Source organism: Hipposideros armiger, unplaced genomic scaffold (genome assembly GCF_001890085.2).
Source record: "Hipposideros armiger isolate ML-2016 unplaced genomic scaffold, ASM189008v1 scaffold_139, whole genome shotgun sequence".
Classification (NCBI taxonomy): domain Eukaryota; kingdom Metazoa; phylum Chordata; class Mammalia; order Chiroptera; family Hipposideridae; genus Hipposideros; species Hipposideros armiger.
In genome coordinates this window covers 1127384-1147013 of record NW_017731489.1, presented here as the reverse complement: position 1 = coordinate 1147013, position 19630 = coordinate 1127384, and the positions used below count along the sequence as shown (strand labels likewise).

Here is a 19630-nt window from a genome sequence, read left to right as displayed (position 1 = left end):
CTTGGGCTCTGGGCTGACACAGCACAAGGTTTGGTGCCCAGAACAAAGGTTTGGGCATTGTAAGACATGGGTTCAAATTCTGACAGACCCAGTCACCACCTCAGGAAACCTGGCAAATTGCTGTAATTCCTCCCCTTGGAAATGAAAAAAATTTTAATCCTCATGTCACAGGAGTGATTTGAGGCTCCAGTGCAATGGGGTATGTGAGAGTGTTTTGTAAATGTGTATTCTCCAGAGCTGGGTTTGTGTATTAGAGAAGTAGTATCCATGCTAGAAAGCACAGGCATCCCAGTGTGAACCCAGTGGCCACCTGTAGTCATAGGAACTTGGCGATGCTCTTAAACTCTTTAAACTTTTGTTTCCTCATCTACAAAATAAAAATTTTAATATTTTCTTCATAGTGTTTTTTAATGAGAATTAAATGAGGTAGTAAGGTAGGGAAGAAAACCTAAATTTATTGAACATCTGCTTTGTGCTTGTATATAACAGTAACACACACACACACACACACACAAATATAAGGCATATATTTCCTCCCAAATTACCCTTTGATATAGAGGGCTTTGCCTCACATTCAGATCCTTACAATGTTTCTTATATTACGGGATATTCTCTCAGCTATTTTATTTGTGGAAAACAAAGTACCATTTGGGAAAGACGCACTTGACCAAAATGACTCAGTGGATGTTGGTTTGGGGCAGGCAGAGGTCATCTGACAGAATCTGTGAAACAGGAGACATGAGCACTGACTCAGGAAGCAACATTCCGGGGTGGGTCACCCACACACGGGGCGCCCAATCGTAAACGCGCCTCTGCAAAGGGGGTTACCTAGCACTCCCCATAGCCTTTGTGAGATCATTTCTTTGGTATGATGAACAGTGTCCAGCCTGGTGATCAGTTAAGAATATTGTACAGGCTCCACCCCCTTCCATTAATAAGACAATAGAAAGTGGCCAGTCTATGCCTGCCACCAGCCCTGTGGTCCTCTGCCCCCAACCCAGAAGTGCCCAATTCTCTCCTAAGAATATCACCACATTTGCCCAGTGCCAGTCTATCAGGCACCCTGCTCGCTGGACTGCCGGGGCCAGAGTGGGTCCTCCTGAAACTACTCAATGAGCTGAACGGCTACTTTTGAGCTTTCTTGCCAACACATGTGTGTATGCCTGGCAGGGTACAGTCCAACATTTTGAGAGAGGAGGTTTATAGTTCTCCACATGCCTCTAACCTCAAGAGGCTACCAATAGTTACCAAAAGAATCTGATGTTTCCTGAATAGCCAAATGTGCTCAAGTCAGAAGATAATGTCTGTCTCCCCCTGCCAGACCATAAAGTCCTTTAAGGTAGGGACTGGGCCATTTTTGTTAGCTTCAAATGCCTAGCATAGAATAGTACTTCATTCAAAAGTATACATAGGAGGCAAACACGTTTAGTGATTAAAAGGGTTGGATTTGCAATGAAACTTCTAGTGTTCAATCCTGATTCTTGCAAACAGTGAGAGACTTTGGGGACGTTACTTAATTTCACTATGCCTCAGTTTCTTCTGTAAAATGGAAATGGTGACAACAGCATGATATACTTCATAGAGCTCTGATGTAGATTGAATTAGTAGACATGCAGAGCTCAGAACAATACTTGACTTTCTATTCTCATTATGTAAGAGGTCAGACAATTAAGTTCATGAACTCATCCTAGAAAAAGTGCTCCATACCTCATTGCTGAATATCACTACAGTCACCTTTGAAGTGCTCCCCTTGGGAAGCTATGCACCAACGCCAGTGCCTAGTTTACCCTTCAAGGCAATTTTGGAACTCTTTTTCTGGAATGGCCATCAGAACTGTTGTTGTATTACTCTTGGTGTCCTGAATGTCATCCAAATGTCTTCCTTTCAATATTTCCTTTATCTTCAGGTAAAGAAAGAAGTCATTAGGGGCCAGATCAGGTGAGTAGGGAGGTGTTTTAATACAGTTATTTGTTTACTGGCTAAAAACTCCCTCACAGACAGTGCCGTGTGAGCTGGTGCATTGTCGTGATGCAAGAGCCAGGAATTGTTGGTGAAAAGTTCAGGTCGTCTAACTTTTTCACGCAGCCTTTTCAGCACTTCCAAATAGTAAATTTGGCTAACTGTTTGGCCAGTTGGTACAAATTCATAATGAATAATCCCTCTGATACCAAAAAAAGGTTAGCGACATCATTGCAACAAGTTTGTGAACTTAATTGTCAGGCCTCATATGTGTAACAGGTTTGTTATATAGGTTAGCAGTAGTCATTCAGGGCTCTGGTAATTGCATAAAAGCTCTGTCCAGGCCAGTTATTATTGTGCAACCAGTTGCCATGAATCTACTACTGCGTCCAAGAAATATTTCCCTGTCAGTGAATCCACCTGCCTCACACACTAAGCCACCCTGGCAGGGCTGGAGGCAGTCCACACAGTCAGCCCTTCTATTTCCTGTTCCTACTTCTTGGCACAGGCCAGCAGGACGCTTTCTGAGAAGGCCGCCTGGGATCCAGTCCCAAGTCATTCCTAGTGGGTCCTCTGTTTTCTACACTAAGTGACCTCCCCTTCGGGATGTTGACTATGACAATCTTCCTTTGCTCTGTTAGATCTCATTACTTTATGCTCCTCCTTCCCCCACCTATGCTCAGTGATTCCCAGAGGGTAAACTGGGATGAGAAGAGGGTACTTGTTGAGTCTTGGAAACTAATAGCGTGTCCCGTTGGGGTTGGGTTTGGCAATTGTTCCGAGCTTAGACTGACATGTGTATGTAGGACTTGCCTGTTTGCGGCATCACATGGGTTTCCACATGCATGCCCAGGAGCACAAGCACACAAACACAGATGCATGTTAAGGGCACACACACTGGTGCACACCCACATGTGTTCACAGGCCCCCCCCTCTTCCACACACAGCTTCCAAACGTCTCCTGAACAGACCTGGCATAGGGAGAGGAGAAGGGAAAGCAGTCCACTTCAAACCTCTCATGACATTTGCTTCTTATTTGTTTTGAAGAATTGAGGCCCCTTACTCACATTTAGTCTCTCCCTCTCTCCCTTCTTGACCCCCATCCGTTCCTCCTGCACCCTGGGAAGGCTCCGACTTGTGTGTGTGTGTGTGAGTGTGCACTGCGCTCAAGGGGTGACGCACGATAAGTGCAACACTGTAGACCCTTCGTGCCTGGGCAGGAGGAAGTCAGAACATGGTCCTGCCACACTGACTATTCTCCCCACTGACTCTGGGGCTATGGTGGTGAGGACGGTCCCAGGGGAAAGAACATTCCAGACTTGAGGGCTGAGATCCCATCTCCCCAGGACTGGTGTCTTTATCTTGGTAGCTGCTTATCTCAGGAGACTGTGCCCTTGGGCCCCTAAGTATTTAGAGGCTACTGCTTCCCACCCTTGAGATGGTCCCCCTTATTAGGCAAATCCTTGTTAGGCTCATACCAAACACCCTCTAACTGGCGTGGCTTGTCTTACATGCCAAGACAGCGACCACAAGCATGGGGTCCATCAGCAGGAGGAAGGCCCCTCCTCCTTGTCCAAGATGATGACAAAATGGCCCTACTCATTCCACACAAAGGAGGCTATTTATAGTGCGTCTATGGCCACCTAGGTGTGTCTCTATGAATAGAACTTTCCAGAAAAACCTTCTGAGCTGATTTTCTTATCAGTCACCTAAACAGTGATGACTGACACAGAGAGGCAAAGCTATATTAGCTTTCCACCAACAAGTAAAAGGCATGGCTGAAAGATTTGACGGGTGAGATGTTAAAGAGGTTGAGTAGGTAAACTCCTGGCCAGAGAAAAATGGGAGAGAAAGGCTGCACCGGTGTTTTCTTCTCCTCTAATTATGCACTGGCTTTGGCAAACAGAGTAGATAATGCAGGTAAAACATGTGCGTGGTGTGGTCATCAAGGAGGTGGGGGATCAATTTGCTGAGCTCAACGCACAGGGAGGCCTAATAAGCACAGCCCAGCACTTAGATTTCTGGAACCTCCCCCAAGTCTCTGCATCCCTGTCCCAAAGCTCTGTTGAGTTTAGTGATTTGTGTAACTTCTCTTCTTTCTATGTTTCTCTTCTCCCTATCACCCCCTCAGCCTGTGGAACTGCTGACATAAAATGACATCCCTGCAGCCAGGGACATCAGCCAGGGGGAGGCCGCTCAAGGTCAGTGAGCCCCTCGAATGACTGCATGAGGCAAGAAGACGAACACCCACAGCCCGACTCCCAGCACCTGCTCGTCGGGACTGTGATGGAAGCAGGCTTCCTCAGCCCACTGACTGGCTGGTTCAAAGGACAGGTGACGAGTGGAGGAATACAGCCTGACGTGAAAGGGACTTGGAGCCAGAGAGGAACATGGCAGACCTGAGAGCAAGAAAGCTGAAACACAGATGTTGTTGACATGTTTCCATGTCAACCGAGTGTCTTGGATCCAGGTGCTGGACTGACGGTGTTTCTGCAGGATGGTAGGGAAGCTGATGGGACCAGCCAGGCCAGGGCAGGCCTCGCTGGCTGTTCCGTTTTTCCTGGGGTCACCTTTCATGGAGCCTGTTTCCTCTTAGTCCACTGGTAAATCGTTACGGAGCCACAGCTGGGCTGTGTGAGACTGTCCCGCAGGCTTCAATAGCCTTGGACATGAAGGAGGCTGTCAACTCCTAGGATCAAACTTTGTTTGCTCGACTGCACCCCCAGGGGACCTCGGGCCTTCTTTCGCAGTCCTAAGCCCCTCTAGTGTGTCTGAGTGTTCTGAGGCTCCATGGTCAGTCCAGCTATGGAAACAGCACCCTGTCCTCTGTAAGCTGCCTTGTTAGGAGGTCCCTCACAAAGGTGTTGAACCACAGAAGTTGAGTAGATCAGGTTTGAGTTACACATGACCCTTTTCTTTCAGAGTGCAACCTCCTCCCACCAAAGGGGATAACTGGTGTGGAGTCTAACAAAAGCCACCCATGCCTTCCTCTCTCATTGTTTTTCTCCCCTGGGGTATATTCTCCCCAGGTAGGCACACCACCCTTCCTTTAAGTTGTCTTCTTTTATTTTCTACCCGCCACCCCACCCCATTACAGCTTACCAGTTGAAGAGGCCTACTTGAAAGAAATATGTTTTTGCAGAGGAATGGACCTCCAAGTACTGGCAAATGTAGAACAACGTGATTGCGCACGTGAGGAGGAGGGCCCGAGGGGAGGATGTGAAGGGGCTGGCATGGCAAGCGCCCTGGGACAGGCGAGTGGGGACAGTTAGAGAGCTGAGATGAGATTACTAGAGACCCAGGAGGAGGGCAGCCTATGTGCTTCCATGGCAACCCCGGCTTTCCTCTGAGCTGCCTCCCACAATTAAAGTGCCTTGTAATTGCTCTTTCAGCCATCTCCCCCACTAATCTATGAGCTTCAGAGACCTAAGCTTTAATCTCTGTATTCCCAGAACCCAGCTTAGTTTCTGATATATTACAGGTGTTCAAAACACAGAAGAGCGGCTCGCGCAAAGATCTAGGGGCAAAACAGGCAAACTGTGGGCTGGGACAGTAAACAAAATTGCTTGGTTTGAAATGATGGATACGTGTAGGCAAATGGCTCTTGTAATGGGGGGGCGACCCTTTGGTAGTTCGCCTTGAGTGCTTATATGTTGCTTAACAGTGAGGCGGAAGCTGAAATCAATTTGTGGGTGTGGATCCAACAAGAGAGCTCACGAATTCATTTGCAGACATTGTGTTTCGAATGGCTGGGTTGGGGAGAAAGGAGGAACTTGCAAGGTGTTGTTGGTAGTCAGCACGGAGATAGGCAGGTCAGGAGCTGAAGGAGCATTTGTGGAACAAAAGGATGGAGCAGAGAGGGAGGGTGAGTGGGCAGGAACTAGGCTGCGGTAAGTGAGCATCTAGAGACATGGTGGATTCATTCATTCGTTTGCTCCTTTGTCCATTTATTCATAAACTCATGGTGCTTTCCAGCATTGGGCTGTGGCAGCGCCCTTGCTGAGGGCTCCTCTGTTTGCTGTCAGGTGGCGGCTGCAGGCACAGCACAGCCAGAGGATGGACTGTGACTTCAGTCTGCACTGCTTCCTGTCCCAATCCTGCCTGCATGCTGCTCGGCCATTTATTTAACTTCTCTAAACCTCGCTCTCCTCCTCTGTGAGGTGGAGATGATGACATATCTGATCGAGTTATTGTGAGAACTGCCTGAGATAATGCACGGAGCTGACAAAGGCGAGCTATCACATGACAAACGAATATTTCTTAAGTACCTACCTATGTGTTACGCCCATTAGGATACCCATACAGGTAAGACCCATCTTGCCTCTAGCACCCCAAAGACAACTTTTTTTGTGGGGGTTGGGTATTTGTAAACTGTGCTGTGTGATATAATATGGTAAATGGTTGAATAGATGGGTGACTTAGTGTCATGGAACTCTGAGAGACAAACGGAGCGTTAAGAGAGATGCCACAGAGGAAATGGTAATCAAACTGAAAAGAAATAGACGTTGGGAAGATGAGAGGAGGAAGAGGAAAAGGCATTTCAGACAAGAGGAACAACTGTGCAAAAGGACAAAGGAGAACGACATGCCTCCCTCCCGGGGCTTTAGGAGTGGACTCAGGCCCCAGGGCCTGCATGGTAAGAAGGAAGCTCTCGAAAAATCAACAAACTCTAGTTTTCTCCCCACCTTTGCTAAACCCCAGCTGTATCTTCTCTAGACAACTTGTAGCTCAAACCAAGAAAATGGAGGGATGTCTCGCAAAAGAGGAGAGAGAAGGCGAGGGCTCTAAGACCAAAGCTTTTATGACCGTGGTTGATGAGCCAATAAAGGGAGATAAAGCACGCGTCTGCAGAGGAAGCCAGCAAAGGTCACGCAGGGTAAAAAGAGCAGAAACAAGGAGGTTCATGTCACATAGGTTAGGAAGGAAATGTCTCAGGAGTGAGTTTGGACAATTATAACAAATGTAAAGAGAGGTAAAAAATGGAAGCACATTGTTAGGGCTGCTTCTAGTGGCTTTCTGCAGCCGACTCAGGGGTTTCCATGGTAACAGCTGTGACCACTCTAAGAGGCTGTCTCTCCAATGTTTGTGCATGGCTCCAGAGATGTTTCTTCTTCCCCTGGTATCCCCACTGTCCTCTGTACCCCATCAGGTCCATGGTAGAGGTAGGTCCCAAAGAGGTGGGAGCAAGAGGGCACGCAGCTCTACCCATAGCCACCCCACAGACCAGCCACTCTCCCAGGACAGTCCTTTTCACTGAAACCTTCTGACCATCATGGTGTCCATGCAGGATGACCCTCTTCATGAAGGACAGTTGCCTTCCAACCTGGAGTCAGCCTCAGGGAGGAATCTGGTAAAACCAAATTAAAACAAAAATGAAGTCTTTCCCTGTCATTATTGCAGCTGGGATTGGTCTTCAAACTACCCATTTGTACAATTCTCCAAAAGATGACCTTAAAGGACTCAGACTTCAAATATTTAATGACAAATAAATATGGTTGTCAAGATAAAATCTTATGAGACTGGATTATTCAAAATTCACTGGGAAGTAATGAGACCTCATTAAACTCCTGAAATGTCCATCTATTCCAGAACCTACAATAAAACTCAGGGAGCTTACAGTTCCTAAAAACTATAAGAGAGTAGGCTGGCCTTTGCTTGACTCGCATGACAGCGTAGAAGAATGTGGACTCCCTTTGACTTATTTATAGCTGAAACCCTATAGAGTGGACTAAAAATAGAAGCGACTCCTGAAAGGACGGTAATACAATGGAGAAGACAAACATGGCAGCAGATTTCCCTTTTTCTTGCCTCCTTTTTGCTTCGTCCTTTGTAAAACTTCGTGAATCGAATCTGAAGAGCTACTCTAAGATAGCAGTGTAAGTGACCATGCTAACGGTAAATGCCCTTTTGGTTGGTCAGTGCTTTAAAACTTTGAACAAAATGGACTTAAGTAAAAACCAAAGATGGAAGGAGATTGTAATATAATTTTGCTGGATAAATAAAGGCAAAAGCAAGTGGTTAAGGAGGAAGTGGGTTGTCGGGAAAAACAAGTCATCGCTAAGGGACCGGCCAGCCGAGCAGGAAAGCTGAACTCTATGCTTGCGTAAGAGGAGCTCTCGACTCTTTCCGCATCAGGGACTGGGCTGTGTGCTCACTGTCGCTCTTGTTCTGCTCGATCCTTCTCAGCCTGTGCCCAGTGAGACCTTGCTGGTTAGTCACCAAATCCTAACCCAGCATCTGCTCATTGCAAAGCGGAATGCTCAGCACATGGGAGTACAGAAAGATGGACGGTACTCTAAACCCCCTGCACCCCTGCATCTTCACCTACCTCAGAGACCCGCAGACTGGGTGAGGGCCCCCCTTACCTGCTTGTACAACACCCCAAGTGCCTCTTTCCCCATAGCCATCACTCTTGTGTTACTTGATCAACACCTGTCTTCCTACAAGTGGTAAGTACACTCCACGAGGGCAGTGACTCTTGGTGGATTGATCCCACCTGTGTGTATATGGAACATCTAGTGTTCTGCCTGACACACAGAGTGGGTCTTCAATACATAATGAATGAATGAATGAATGAATGAATGAATGAATGAATGAACAAGCAGTGGAAGAACAAATACCATTTCTAAGCTGTTGAGATTATGAACTCGTCCCCCTTTTGGAATAGCAATGGAAGAATGTCATTCAAATATCAGCTCCCTCTCCCCTCCTTCCTCTTCCCTTCTTCCTTCTTCTCTTACTGCCACATGCTACACTCCTCACCCCTCCCCTCAGCCCTTCAGATATTAAAATGACAGCATCTACAACAAGCAGGAACTGCCCTCGGAGGAGGTGGTGGCCGCGATGTGGCTGGACAAGCGCAGCCCGCGACCCCTGCTATGCTGCATGGGGCTTTTATGTAACAGGAGCATGTCGACTGGCGCGCTCTCAGTTTGGAAAGAGAAGCCATGCCTTGTGGTGGCTTTGAGTTCAGACCAATTTTTCGTAATCTTTAACGATGAAGAGCCCTTGTAGGCAAAGCAAGTCGAAGTGAGCCTGAACGCTTGGCGCTCTATGCAGGGTGGGAAGAAGGCAGTGCGGTGATACCGTTTAGAAAGAGACTTGGTAATGGCTGTACTGGAGAGCCGACATTTGCAGAACTCAGTTGTGTGGCGTCCGACTGAGTAAGTTAGCAAAATAAAGACAGATGGCAATGGATTAACTCCAACACACCCACCAGACAATGGCAGCCAACAGAACTGCGGGGGGCTCTAAAAAAGCGCTTTCTGGGATAGCATGCCCACGGCCTCCAGGAGATGCCACCTAGTGACTCACCAAAACATTGCATCTTGCGCGACCTTGCGCTCTGAGGACACAACGGAAGGGGACTGTGCCATACGTAGATTAGCTTTGCTTAACTGGAAAAGAGAGAGGGAGAGATACCAACCAGATCATGGGGGACTTGAAAATTGATAGTTTTCTGTTAAGCTCACTGAGAAATAATGGTTGAATTCTGTATTCTGCCTTGTATGCTCAGAGGAACATAAAAAAGAAAAGAAAGAAAAAAAGAAAGAAAGAAAGAGCACAAATCCTGCAAGACAGGCAACTACCTTTCATCCAGAAATCCATGACCCAGAGATAGATTCACTTTATACAAATAAAACCTGGGCTAGTGAGTCATTTCAAGTGTCAGAGCCAGCCCCGTAGCAGAAGCTTTCTGAATGGTGCGGGGACTGTGAAGGTGCCACGCTCACAGCTGGGACCCTGTGGTCACTGAGGTTGTCTGCCATGGCTGCAGGCGAGGGGACCGGTGGTACTTGAGTCTGTATTAGACAACCGTACATATATCAGGCTATGAAATCTCCTAATTTGTTTAAATACTATTTTATTCAAAAGGCTCTGTGTTCTGACTGTCTGAGGGCAGGAGCTGAAATATGGTTAGAACATATAGAAAAGGTGACATTTTAACATCTAGAGGTGAAGAAGTAATATGAGCCCTTTCGTTAGGTGCTACCAAACTAGGGTTTCATTATGTACGCCCCTTCACTGTGGAAGGCATTGTTTGATTGGTAATTTGTACTGCTACCATATGTAATTTAGGGCTTATAGTCCTTGACTATGTGCCAAAAACTTGGCGGTGAAACTGATTATTCCTGCTATAGGATTTATTTTACAAGTGAAGGTCTAGGCAACTGACCCCAGGTGCCAAGTCATCGAGGAGGAACTGAGCTTTAGTTCTGGCCTCTCTCCATCACTACCTACCACACTGAGCTGACGCTATTTTTCTTGTGTTTCCCTGGAGGTCGCCTGGCCTGTGTTTGGGCCAAAAGTTCTTTTCTCTTTTGACCCTTAACACCCTTTGGTGACCAGTTCACAGTGTCAGCTGTGTCTGTAGATTTGGGGGGGCCTCCAGCCTGGAGGGTCAGGTACTTGTGTGGTGAACTGGTTTGACTCCAGCCAACAAAGTCCAGGTGTCCAGGGTGACAGCCTGAGTCCCCAGGTGCTACAATTCTGCCTTCTCAAGTAACTCTCTCTAGGGGCGCATGTCCTTTGAGCTCAATTGATTCGAGGCAGAAAACTGTACACGTAGACCCCAAATCCTGTTCAGCCTTGTCTACTTTGAATTCCATTAACACCCATTGATTAACTGAATGCTTACCACGTGCTAGGCACGGTGCCAGGAGTCAAAACCCAGAAGTCAGAGAAGGGGCTCTCGCTTTGGCACTGCACGCGGCGCGTCAGGTGCCTGTCTGAGAGCTCTGTCTCTGCTTTGGTCGGATGAGGATACTGGGCTAAAGTAAACCCTCTGAATTCCTCTCCCACTCTAATGTTTTATGGCTCGATGAAGAAAGAATTGGAGAATGTGAGGCTGGGTTTCAGGTTTGATTTCTTAAGGTATATTAATTGTCATGCATTTAGAGAGAGATTTTGAGTTCCCACTATGTGTCAGGAACAAATCTTGGCTTCACAGGGCTTATAACCTAGTGGGAGAGACAAACAGTAAACAAAATAAACAATATATGTGAACTGTAATGTGCCAGATGATGAGTGCTATGAAGAAATAAAGCAGAGTAAGGAGAGAGAGGGGAGAGTGACCCCGGAAAGCTTCTCTCTGAGAAAGAGGTGTCTGTGCTGATGGATGGGAGGGAGAGAGCTTCGTGGGATCTGGGAGAAGTGAGTCCCAGGCAGGGGTAGGTGAAGATGTGAGGCTGGCTGTGCCTGAGGAACAGCAAGGTACCACTTAGATGAATAGTTTATCCATCTCCACTTGTGGCCAACCCACCCAGGGTGCCTAAAAGGGAACCCCAAACCTGCTGGTGAACATCTCCTCTGTGCCAGGCACTATTCCAGGGGTTTCCCCAAACACAGAGATGAAAAGAAAGCACGACCTGTGCAGGAGAATTTTGCCTATCAGAGAAGAGCCAGCCATGTATAGATAAAACTACCTAATATTATGGAGGAGGCGCTATGACTGAGATCGGGGCTGAGGGAGATGGAAGCTCAATGAAGAAGGTGACATTTAATCTGGGTCTTCGAGGATGAGGTGGAGTTGACGGGCCGAGGATGGGGTGCTAGTGTTTGCAAGGGCAAGGCCACACAGAAAGGCAATGTGTGATTGGAGATAACGAGTAGAGGTCCGGTTGATCTAAACATAGGGCAACAAGAAGCCAGTGCCAACACAACCAGAAAGACTTTTTGTGCTTCCTCTGCTTTGACATATTTTCACGTTTTGACTTTATTCTGTAGACCAGTGGTCCCCATAATTCACTCTTAAGGACTCCCTTTATATACAGTCTTTTCAATGGATCACGTCTTCATAGGTATCTTTTCAACCCCCCTAAATACTGTAGTTATTAAGAAGTAACGGGTTTGTTTCCCATTTCAAAAAGTCATCCAACCTCCATAACTTCCAGTCAGAGCCACAGATAAGCATGAGCTATGGCATGCTACCAAACTGGGTTGGTAAAATAGTATCAAGAGAAAAGGAGCTCTCCTATTTAATGAGCCATATCATGGGGTGCACTGCTGCATCAGACAAAACCCCCAAATCTCAGTGGTTTAACACATGAAGCTTTATTCTTGCTCAAGTGAGGTCCACTGTGGCTGGAAAGCCCCCCCTCCCCCATGTTGCAGCAAAGTCACTGAGAACATTTCTTCCAAGGTGCCTGTGTCATGGGAGAGGCACTCTACCTCAGCCTGGAAGTGACATTGTTACTTTTGCTCACAGTCATTGGACAAAACTAGTCACATGCCCCAACCTAATGGAAAGGGAGGCTGGAACACGTGGGTATGCACATGTAATGTTTGTTCATCACAAACAGCCTCTGCCATGTGGCAGAAATGTGCAGTTTTGCTCCTGGGCTTTTGGAGTTCAGAGGAAGCTTCAGTTGAGAACCGCTGCTCTGGCAAGAGCTAGCAGGGGAATGACTGGATGGTTTCTTTCTCTGCAAGACCACACAGGTAGTAGTTCTGAGTAGGCTGGAGGCAGGAAGGCCAGTTAGGAGGCACTTGGTCCAAGTGGGGCAGGATGAGGGCCTGGCCCAAAGCTTTGGCAGTGGGATGGAGCAGGGTAATGGGTTCTAAAAATAGCCTGGGGTCCAATCCCTCAGTGCTGGGGACCAGATATGATGCCTGAGGGAGTTGTAGGTGTTAAAGTTAATTCTTGGGTTTCTAGGCTGGGTGAGTCAGAGGCACTATGACAGCAAAAGCATGAGTCAGAGCGGAAGGCAGAGCCAGGCAGGCGGGATCCTCTTCTCCAGGGCTGTGGACAGAATGGTAGCCAGTCAGCCGTTTTCCTTCTGACCTAGTCATTCTCCCTGCCTTCTTCCCACCCAGGAAAATACCAGGTCTGAGTCACAGCCGGTGGGAACTCCAAAACCAAGGCCCCAGAGTTAGGGCAGGTCTGGCTGGAAGTTTCAGGCTCCAATACAGAGATAGAAAAGCTTTCTTTGCTCTACCTGTGCATGCTTAGGTGCTTTGTTAAGTGTCTGGCAGCCCTTAAAACTGCCTCCACTGCCATCACTCAGTGCTCCTTCTGCTCTTCTACTCACTTTCCTTCATCAGGTGTTTTTCCCTTCTGGGCTCTTCGCAATTGTCCCTGCTGAGCGTGCCAGTTGGCACCAAGCATTATAGACACCCCCTCATCCCTCTGGGGATATTGTAATCAAATGTATCCGTGCACGTCTAGTTCAGAAACCTAGGCTGCCTGTCTTCCATTAGACAGAAACCTCAGCCATGGAGAGAGCATACCTTCCCACCTGCTGCAAAGTGAGCAGGAGTGGGCCAAGGGCTACGTTCTTTAATAAAGTTGGCTCTCTCTGGACATCAGAGCCTTGAGAGTAGAAGTCAATGGTGTTCCCCAGTTTGAAACATCAATCTCTTAGCAGAATCTCCTGTGATATGGTTTCTTTGAACTTGATAAAAACAATAGAAAACTCACCTGAGAAGAGGTGAAACCACACTTAGGAGCAAACTGTGTTCAGTTTATCAAAGTCTATTCAGTTTACTCAAGGCAATAAACTGTTAATGAGTAAATGGTTGTTATAATGGATAGCAGGAGAGAACGGGCTGGGGTGTCAGGGAAAACTTGGTACTTGGGTTCTAACTTACTGCATGTTACACAGCTTTGCCGTCCTTATCTGCAAACAAGGGATCAGAGAGGCAAATAGCAGTGCTGTTTTGGGACTGGGCCCATGAAGATATGCTGAGAACCTAATACACACACACACACACACACACACACACACACACACACACACACACACAGAGAGAGAAAGAGACAGAGAAATGTATATACACATTTTAAGAAAGGAAAAACTGTATTAAAATTGTAATACTCAATATATACCAATAACAAAAGGTGAATACAAGTCACGTTTGACTTCTGCAATTACAAGAGGTGCTCAAAGTGGTTATCATCAATGTAATTTTAATACAGTTTTTTCCTTTCTTAAAATATGTATACATTTTTTTGGCACCCTCTGTGTGTGTGTGTGTGTGTGTGTGTGTGTGTGTGTGTGTGTGTATACAGGTTTCCCTCACTATCCAAAAGTAGAGTATTCCTATATAAATCTTTTATAAGTTGAAATGGAATAAAGTGAAGAAGCAATTGCCATTAATTTATATAAAAACATTTTTAAGTGTTCTTAGACCCTAAAATTAACCTACCAAATCATATCAAATGACACACAAACCTAAAATAATACTGATGTATAGTAACAGCAGCGCCACTCTCACTGCTGTGGGTGCCCGGGACCTCTACATGAGCTCGCTGTAAAACAAACACTGAATGCTGTTTTCACTTTCCACCTTTTTTTGTAAAAGTGGAAATCCATTTTGAATTTCTTTCGGTCAGCAAAAACAAGCACTAATGTAGGTCTTTGGTAAAAGCAAAGGGTCCTAACAAACTTTAAAAAAGCCGGGGATGTGTGTGTGTGTGTGTGTGTGTGTGTGTGTGTGTGTGCTCATATATATAATACAGATATAAAATGCTGAATGATATATCCATGTTTGTTTTAATATTGGTACACATTTAAACCTATTTACTGAGTTAGATTACTTAAATGTGACCTAATAATAATTAGATAAAACTACTATTCCACATTGATGGCCCATTTCCAAATTTTAAAATATTACTACTAATTATAAAGGTGATGGGTTGCAAGACACCTCCAAGAAAGTTCAAAGAGACATTCATTAAATACTGAACCAATATGGAGCAGGGAGTAATGAGCAATAGCCTCCTCACCTTTTGCCAGAGATTGAGAACATAAATGCCTTCTTGGGGTTTGAGAGACATCAATATTAAATGTAAAATAAATGGAAAGCATTTTTAATAAGGAAGCTATCCAAGTGGCCACATGATAATCTCAGCGGTGCTGCCTCATTGAAACACGCTCACACTCTCAAGTTCACTACACCTTGGAATAGCAGTATCATGGCTGTGGGGCCCCTGCTATCCAGCCAGTGTCTGCAAAGCTAGCTCCTCACAACTGGAGGCCTTCCTGCTTGGTTGTCCCCTGGGCCGTGACCCATTGGTAGGACATGCATAATATATGTCTCTATAGAGCTGATCAAAACATAGTGCTTGTGTGAAAGTGGCTCTCTTTTTACACAAGGTCTAGGCTTTGGATGAGATAAACACAAAGGAGGAGGGGAAGATGAGGCACCTGCCTGGCCAGCTGGATGGTACACTTCGTGGGCTGGTTTTCCCACCCTCTCCTCACTGGTTCTTGAAGATCCCACTCAAATGCTACCTGTGTGTCCCCAACGTGACCCACTCCCTAACCCAAGACAGAGTCAGCTAGTCCCTCCTTGAGCTTCTAACACTGTGCACATAGAGTCATCACGTTTTAGGACAATTAGTTGTTTATGTATGTGTCCCCTGCTATTCTTTAATCTACTGAGGACAAGGATTATGTCTTAATCTTGAATCCCTAGATCCTGGCACATAGCAAATGCTCAATGAATATCTGCTAAATTGAGTTGGCTCCTACAATGCATGAAATGCCTCGTGTCACAGACCCACCTCAACCAGACTTTCAAGAACCAAGACTTTGCCTGTGGGAATGGCAAGCGAGCCTCCATTTTAATTTGTGTATCAGGCCTCGTGTTTCCTGCCAGTCTGCCAAGCTTTTGACCCAGATTCCTCCTCTGAACCTACTTGCCTGGTCCAAGTGCAAACATAATTCCTGCTCTGACCCAGATCCGTGGCCTCTACTTGTTCCAGCTCACCAGGGTCTCCTGCTTTGGCCTCATCGATGAAACCTGATGTGTGACCAAGGCAACCCTGGTGAAGAGCCAGGTGGGGCAAGCTGGCATCGCACGGTCCCAGAGTGACATCTGACTCTCCTGACTGTCTGCAAGGCACCGGGGTGGGCCAAGCAGAAGACGCTTTCATGGGCTCAAGTATCCAGCATGAAGGCCCACAGTGAACCCTGAGGCAGGAAGCAGGTGCAGACGTGGGCCGGCATGGAGCCCCGGAAGCAGCAGATTGGTCAGTCAGGATATCTGGCTTGTCCCCACGGCTGTGACTGTCCCACCAAAGAGGTGTGAATGAGACTGGAACAAGGATTCAGGGAAAAGGGAAAAGGGCAAAGGAGCTATATGTAGGTTCAAATAAGGTACAGGGATGAATTTTATTTAGACCACATTGGGGCCCTGGTACCCCTTACAGTGGGTTCAATGGTTGGCCTCAAAAGCTGTGTCCACATCCTCACCCCTGGTACCTATGAATGTGAACCCATTTGCACAAGGTGTCTTTGCAGATATAATTAAGCAAAGGATCTCAAAATAAGGTTTTCCAGCATTTAGGCTGGACCCTAAATCCAGTGACAGGTGTCTTTAATAGAGATAGGAAGAGGGAGATTTGGGACAGAGACACACAGAGGAGAAGGCCATGTGACGACACAAACAGGGATCGGAGTGACACTGCCGCAAAGCAAGGAACTCCGGGAGCCACCGGAAGTTGGAAGAGGCAGGAAGACCTCCCCCAGAGCCTCCAGAGGAAGCGTGGCCCTAACCACACCTCAGACTTTGGATTCAAGAACTGTGCGAGAACAAATTTCTATTGTTTTAAGCCTCCAACTTCGTGGTACTTTGTTTTGGCAGCCCATGAAAACCAACACACCCCTCCTTTGCTCATTTTCCAGAGAAATGAGTATGCATCTGAGTGTTTGAGTCCATGAACAAGGTTTTCAGGGCATTTGGGAAAGGAGACAAGGCACAAGGGAAGTGACAGGCTCAGCACCCCACAGAAATAGCTCCTTCCGCCCAAATGATCAGCAGAGACCAAAAGTATCCACAGGAAGAAAGTTTCTCTTATTCACCTAAGTTCACTCTGAGAAAGTACCTGCTGCTTTCAAGAGCAGTAACAGCAATAGAAATAATGATCATCATCATCATGGTTACCGAAAGTGTGCCGAAAGCGTGCCGTATGTCAGACACGGTATCGGGGGTTCTGCACACATCCATTTTTCTGATGAGAAAATTGGAACTCCAAATGTTTAGGTTAACCCTTACATAGCACTTACTATATGCCAAGCCCTGTCCGAAGAACCATCCATTTATGAACTAATTCAATCCTAATAACCTTGTGGGGAGGAACTCTTATCTCCACTTTCCAGATAAGAAAACCAAGGCACAGAGAGGTTACATGACATGTCTAATGTCACACAGGGAGGAAGGGGAGGAGCCTGGATTCAAACCCAGGAAGTCTTGCCCCCCGTGACTCTGCCCTTGCCTAACGCTATCGCACAGCTCTAGGTAAAAGCATAAGGTCGAATCACACTGTGAACAGCAGTCCTGCCTTCTCAGTCACAGGCTCTGAGGGTCTTCAGCCTGGAGGCCTGAGTCCTCCCTGCTGTTACACAATCCTGAGCTCAGCGGCTGGTGTGCATGGAAGCGCAGATCCGGCCCTGGCAGAGAATGACATTGACTTTGAGGGCCAGTCTCCGGGAGACTGCAGGAGAGCCCACGCCACCCTCCTCCATCCCTTCTCCCCCTGCTGTCCTGTCCATGTTTACCCAGTTGAGTAACTGAGGTTTTTAGTGTTTCAACAAATATTTATCAGGCATTTATTGTATGCTCTGCAAGGTGGTGTTTGCTGGAGACAGGGTGGAGGCCCAGGCCCAGGCAAAGCACGTGTGGTCTCCAATTCCAAATGACAGGTGCTATCAAGGAAGAGTAAGATTAACAAGCACTACTTTTAGAGTGCTGATTACGTGCCCATCATTATATAATCCCCCCAACACATGCTGCTCTGGGAGAACAGGAAGCCACCTACGCCTGCCTCAGGGGTTAGGATTCCTGGAACAGTCTTGGTGGACATTTGCGGGATGAGTAAGATCTAGCCAGGTAAAGCAAGGCAGCTAGGGGAACAGTCGTCCAGGCAGACGCCTGAATCTCAGCAAGCACCTCGAATGTGGTGTAGAAAGGAAAGTGGCTCAGTGCAGCTGGGGGCAGAGCAGAAGGTGGGAGCAGCAACGGGTGTGGCGGGAGAAGTAAGTCTGCAGGTGGAGACCGCCATGGCCTTCTAAGCCGGAATAAAGCTTATTAGCCCGGCCTCCCTATCAGTGCATGTCAGCTGGGTATATCTTCCCACTCTTGCTCAATGCCCTGTGCTCTGTCCACTACCTGGAGTCCTGCTGCCAGGTGGCTGAATAGTCCAGAGCTACGGTCCTCTCACCCATCTAATTGCAGACACCACTACTGCCCCAAAGCTTCCTGGGTATTGACACTGGTCTTAATGACGCTCAGGTTCACTGTCCCCTGTAGACACCACCAAGTCGATGGCAGGGCACGACCAGCTCTGGACAGCAGGTCCTCAGGACAGTTATCCCCCTACCCTGGCTCCGCTGTTCCTGCCCCCCCCCCACTTCCTGGTGCCTTAGGGGGTCCCTGAATGCTTCAGAAAGATGCCTACCCTCTGCAGGTTAGGACGAGATTGAGGGCTGTGCCTTGCAAAGGTGACACAGCTGCTCAGTGGGAAGGGACCCTGGTCTCATTACTGTACGTCCGGGGTTTTGCTCAAGTGCAAGGGTTCTAGAGACATGTAGCTTGTGTCTGAACAAAGACTGTACTGCTAAATAGCAGCTGGGTGAATTGGGGGCATGTTATTCACTCTCTTAAGCCTCGACTTCCCCAACTGCAAAAAGGTAAAAATGTTATCTCCCTCATAGGACTACAGTGAGAATTAGAAAATGCATGTAAAGAACTTAGCACATGTCCAGGCATTTACTAAAGACTAATACCATGAAGACTAATGGTGCTGTAACACTGGATTCCCTGTTAGGCCCGAGGCATTCATTCTCCTGACTGCTGCTGACTCCCTATGTCAAAGGAAGTTTTCTTCCTCAAGGTCATGTCCCTTTCCTGTCTGGGGCAGCCCACATTCAGTGACTGATTGATGTGGGATACAAATTCTGGCCCCCTTGTGCCCATAAGAGTTACCAGTAGAGTTTCCTTCCATCTTCAGAGTTCCTCCTGAGGTCAGCTTAGATCTCTGTTGCCGCTGCAAGGGGCTCACTTCTCCCAGTCCTATTTCCTCTGCTCTCCCACAGGTGCTATTTCTAGAGCAGTCCCACATAGACTTCCTGCATGCAGACCTCAGAGTCTCAGATGACCGAAGCTGTAAGGATGAGGAAGACCACCTCACTGCCGTTACAGAGCAAGCCTGTGCTAATACTGACAAGAATGCTCAACTGGCGGCAAATTCACTGATTAGGTTATATTTATTGACTACTCTCAAATAAGTTATTTCTTTGTTGATTTGAAGTTCCTATTAGAAAGATAATGCACAAACTTGAATTTCACAAGTATGTGTGATTTGCAAAAGTGCAATATTCTTTAGCAAGGACCCAGCTTCAGGCTCCTTTCAGACACCGATTGCTCTCAGTAAGTCGTGAGTCTGGGTTAAGTAATATTTATCTTTTACATTAGAGATGTAAACCAAACAACAAACTAATTCATGAATTCAGTTATAACTGTTACCTATTTCTTCCCAAAGTCTAAATCATACATATCGTAAACTCTATTATTAGGCTTATTAGTAAGAGTATAGGATCATTTGGGCAAACCACTATTCTGATACATAGAGTTGTCACATTTTCATACATGCTTTACCAATTTTTAATGAATTAGAAAATAGCAAGACATATTTAACACTAAAAGTCTGCTGCACACACTTTAGTTT

General features: G+C 46.8%; 1 long non-coding RNA gene across 1 annotated transcript in view; it reads left to right on the top strand.

Moving 5' to 3' along the window:
- Window positions 1-7454, top strand: part of LOC109386802 (uncharacterized) — a 40649-nt gene extending 33195 nt beyond the window's left edge. Inside the window, exon 3 of the long non-coding RNA XR_002124848.1 lies at window positions 4091-7454. This is a non-coding gene — a long non-coding RNA (uncharacterized LOC109386802). The remainder of the gene's footprint in view (window positions 1-4090) is intronic.
- The last annotated feature ends 12176 nt before the right edge of the window (window positions 7455-19630 follow it).